The sequence below is a fragment of the Monopterus albus genome, unplaced genomic scaffold (genome assembly GCF_001952655.1).
Source record: "Monopterus albus unplaced genomic scaffold, M_albus_1.0 scaffold239.1, whole genome shotgun sequence".
In the NCBI taxonomy this organism is placed as follows: domain Eukaryota; kingdom Metazoa; phylum Chordata; class Actinopteri; order Synbranchiformes; family Synbranchidae; genus Monopterus; species Monopterus albus.
In genome coordinates this window covers 15,421-20,304 of record NW_018128119.1, presented here as the reverse complement: position 1 = coordinate 20,304, position 4,884 = coordinate 15,421, and the positions used below count along the sequence as shown (strand labels likewise).

Sequence of the window (4,884 nt, the reverse complement as noted above, 5' to 3'; positions counted from 1 at the left end):
TTTGAAGGCCATTGCCCCGTTATTTTGTTTCCTGCTTCGTCACGGTCCTCCTCAGTTACTGTGGAAAGCTGAGGAGAGGTGAGCTGTATACTCTGCTCCTGTAATTTTAAGTGTTTTATTTCCATAAAAAAAATGCACTTTACCGTTCAGATTGTTATGGCACAGAGATATAAGCCACTGTTTTCTGTTGCATAGTTGCTAACGGTGTGAAAATTGTTCTTTCCTGTGTGAAGTACACAACTTTATTAACGTGCTAACTAGCCATAGTTGCAATGTTTCAGCTAGGTTGAAGCACGTTGAAGGTCTCGCGTGGAGTCTGTTGTTGCCTTTTTCTGCCCTTCAGATGTGAATAGAAAGACCTGACAGGTGGATGTACTGATTTAGTTGTGTTTCACACAGGTAATAAGAGTGTTTTATTTGCATTATTATTTTGATATATTTAGCACACACTCAGTTACTGTGGAAAGCTGAGGAGAGAGAATAAACTCTCCTGTGGATGACAAACCCCTGTCTATGATTCGTCACTAAAGACACAACGCAGAGATTTAACTTGATGGCCGCGTAGAGATGAGACCGGCTACACTGGTGCCATGACCCGGATCCTTTTGGTCAGCCACTGCTGATCACCAAGGTTCTGCTGTGAGCTTGTGACGCCCGCAGTTCAAGTTGGTGGGCCAATGGTTCCAGTTTGCTCCTAGTTTGGTCGCCATTTTGACAAATTATTCCTAGTAGACATAAGACTGTGAATCACGTAGCTCCTATATAAGAATAATAAGACAGATATTTGTCTATGATTTCTAAACCACATTTTGTATTCAGCTTCATTTGGTTTTATTTTGTGGATACACCTGCTATTGGGAGGGGGCGAGGGTTGTTTAGTTTTGCAAAAACATCTGTGAGTGAAACACCAGGGCCTTTCCCTAGAAGGCTGTTTGGGTCAGACAGTGTTAATGACAGACACGAACCCTTGTACTCCACACCAACTAGTTCCAATGAGAATGCCACACAGCAGTTACGTGAACTTATTGGTGAATTAGGGAGTCAAATAGGTGAGTCCATAGCTGGCCGCCTTCTAGCCTGCCAGACTGCACCCATTTCACAACAACCTCCCTCTGCTAACCCATCTAAGGCTGAGACATTAAATGCAACTGCTGATCTCTCTAAAGTGAGCCTGATAGTCAGACCTGACATCAAGGACCCTCCCATGTATCGTGGGGACGGAACAGACAAATACTCCATTCAAGAGTGGATTGATATGGTGGAAGTGTATTTGCATAAAAGAGAACTATCAGCTAATGAACAAGTAGATGAAGTCTTAAGTCACCTCCTTGGTAGGGCCAAGAGCATTGTCAAAGTCGGGCTGAAGAGCAGTGTATCAGCCAACATTGTCATAACCACAGAGACAATATACTGCATCCTGAGACGCTACTTTAGTGAGACACCTGGTTCCTGTTTACCAGTGGCTGATTTCTTTGCTACTCAGCCTACAGCCAAATAAACACCTGTAGACTATTGGGTCAGGCTAAACACAGCAGCTGAGGCAGCTGACCAGCACTTAAAGCGCCAAGGTGGCAAGATGGACAACATGGACTCAGAAATAGCCATGATGTTTATTAGAAACTGTCCAGATTCCAACCTCGCTTGTGTATTCAAGTGTAAACCCATAGGCAGGTGGTCCCTAATTGAAGTGCAGGAGGCAATTGATGAACATCAAAGAGAGCACCATGCTGAAAAATCAACCACAAACATAGCTAAAGCACATGCCCTCCAGATGGCAACCGCTGTGACAACTAGTGAGCCATCTGAAAGTAATGTAGACTACACCAGTGTGAACTCAGCCAAGCTAACTAGCTTAACTAAGCCAAGTGAAACAGCTGTTGCAGAGTTGAGTACATTAGAGCGAGTGCTTAGCATGTTGGAGAGAGTGTTGGAACATACAAACCAGTCTGCTGTTGCTAGCGCCAGGCCAGAGCCCTTGTCATTTGGTCGCGTAGCCCCATGCAGAGTGTGTGGGCATAGTTCGCACTCAACGCGGACACACTGTATGAGGGAGAAAAGATGTCTGGGCTGCTTAGAAGTTGGGCATCAGAGAAAAGACTGTCCTAAACCTCTTACCACCCAGCGAGACAATACCCCAGCTCATCAGGAAAACTAATTCACTCACATGAGGGAGGGGACAGTGTGAGTGATAGACATGAAACCCTCATTCATAACAATGATGCACAGTCCATCTATGCAGAATGCATAAAGTCAGTCCCATCTGATGTTGCTGTGTTGGTCCAAAACATAGCCAGGCTTGACAAAGCTGATAGCTTATTCTATGTTAATGCGCAGGTGGAAGATGTAGTCTCACTTACTGCCTTGCTTGACACTGGCTCAATGGCATGCACTATCAGTGAGGAAGCTGAGCAAATGCTGACCATCATTGGATCAGCAGCTGAACCCAATGATACTTGTCCTGACATTGTGCTTGTTGGCTGCGGTGGAGTCAAAGTTAAGCCCAAATGCATGTATGACTTGAAGATGGAAGTGTATGGTTACACCTTCAGGGTTCCTGCCTTAGTAGTTCCGGGTCAAAAGGATCAGATGATCCTGGGGACAAATGTGATAAAGCACCTCCTCAAGCAGTTCAAACAGTCCACACAGTTTTGGAAGGTCTTGAGTAAACCCGAGTCAGCAGAAGCACCTGAGATAATGCAGTTTCTAAACATGTTGTCTGGCATTAACAGGTGGAGGGGTGATAGTATCCCTGATGTCATCGGGACTGCCAAGCTGACCAGGGCCGTGACTCTCCTGCCCAGGCAAGAACATTTACTTTGGAGCAAGCTGCCTGGAACTTCGGCTCTCTCTGAAGGTAGTGCAGTCATGGTTGAACCAACAAAAGCTCACATCCACCAAGGCGACGTCATTGTCTGCAGGTCTGTAACAACTATAAACGGTGACAGATGGATCCCGGTTAGAGTATTAAACACCTCCAACAAGCCTGTCACTTTGAGGCACAACACAAAGATTGCAGATGTGTCAGCCTGCATTGCTGTTGAAGATCTGGACGAGGTCTCTGAGAAAAGTGCAGTCAGTTCGCTTCAGGTGCAAAATCAGACAGTGTGCAACAAACCAGCCAACAACACTGAAAGTCCTTTCCAGTCAAGTTACCAAGACGCCTTAGCCAGGCTAGGACTTGAAAGTCTTGACATTGACTCTTGCGAGGTGTCACATTACTGGAAAGATCAGCTTCTGCAGCTTATCCAAAAGTACAAAGATGTCTTCTCAAAAACCAAGCTCGACTGTGGATCAGCAAAGGACTTTGTCCACCAGATCCATCTATCTGACACTCGACCTTTCAGACTCCCATACCGCCGTGTCCCGCCCGGGCAATACCATAAGCTCAGGGAAGTGCTCTCAGAAATGGAGGAACTCGAGATCATTCGCAAATCAAACAGCGAGTGGGCGTCACCACTAGTTCTTGTGTGGAAGAAGAATGGGGACCTCAGGATATGTGTGGACTATCGCTGGTTGAATGCACGTACGAGAAAGGATGCCCATCCATTGCCCCACCAAGCAGACTGTCTGGCAGCCCTTGGCGGCAGTGCTGTATTCAGTGCAATGGATCTTACCTCCGGCTTCTACAACATTGCCATGGCAGAAGAGGACAAGAAGTTGACGGCCTTCACGACACCTATGGGCTTGTATGAATTTAACAGGCTCCCACAAGGATTGTGCAATAGCCCGGCCAGTTTCATGCGACTCATGATGAGTATATTCGGTGACCAAAACTTCCTGACTCTCCTGTGCTATCTGGATGATGTACTGGTGTATGCACCTGACGAAGCTGAAGCTCTGAAAAGACTGGAAACAGTCTTCGGCAGATTGAGAGCCCATGGGCTAAAACTAGCACCTAAGAAGTGTCAGCTACTCAGGAGGAGTGTCAAGTTCTTGGGACATATCGTGGATGGGAATGGAGTTTCAACCGACCCTGACAAGGTCAAAGCCATTACTTCAATGACTGAGACGGACCTTATGATGGAGGATGGCACAACTCCTTCTCAAAAGAAAATCAAGTCATTTTTGGGCATGGTCATATACTACCAGAATTTCATCCCAGACTGTTCCAGCATTGCCAAACCCCTTTTTGCGCTAACAGCTGCGCCTAAAGGGAGGAGGGTAAATGCACGTGGTGCTGCAGCATTCAAAAAGTTGCACTCAAGTGACTGGAAGCCAGAGCATCGTGACTCCTTTGAACAGCTAAAGACGGCGCTTCTAGAGTCCGTCGTCCTGGCGCATCCTGACTTCAGCCGCCCATTCATCTTGTCAACAGATGCATCGACGGATGGACTGGGTGCTGTCTTATCTCAAGTCCAAGAGGGTGAGACCAAAGCACGCCCAGTTGCCTTTGCCAGTAAAGCCCTCACCCGTGCACAAAGCAAGTACCCAGCCCATCGTCTAGAGTTTTTGGCACTGAAATGGTCAGTTTGTGATAAATTCAGCCACTGGCTAAAGGGACACACGTTCACTGTGTGGACGGATAACAACCCTCTGACTTACATCCTCACTAAGCCCAAACTCGACGCATGTGAGCAAAGGTGGGTGGCGAAGTTATCTCCATACAACTTCAGCATCAAATACATACCTGGCAGTAAGAACATTGTTGCTGATGCCTTAAGCCGGCAACCCTTTACCAAGAGCCGTGTTTCCCAAAGGTTGGTGAGAGAGCCCTATGAAGCTTTGTTGGAGGAGTCGCAACAGGTGAAAGTGGACACGGTTCAGCGGGCCTTCAGAGCCAGTGCCAATCATCAAGGAGTTGAGCACCAGCCCCCACAGTGCCCGGAACATCAGTCTTTAAGTGAGGAGGAGGTATCAGCAATCCTGTCAGGCCATGTGGAATGG

The 4,884-nt window shown here is 47.0% G+C and overlaps 1 long non-coding RNA gene across 1 annotated transcript; it reads left to right on the top strand.

The window, feature by feature from the left end:
• Positions 1-360: 360 nt before the first annotated feature.
• On the top strand, positions 361-1,923 carry LOC109971945 (uncharacterized). Its single transcript, XR_002276618.1, has 3 exons — positions 361-399; positions 478-585; positions 1,912-1,923. It is a non-coding gene; the product is annotated as an uncharacterized LOC109971945 (long non-coding RNA).
• The last annotated feature ends 2,961 nt before the right edge of the window (positions 1,924-4,884 follow it).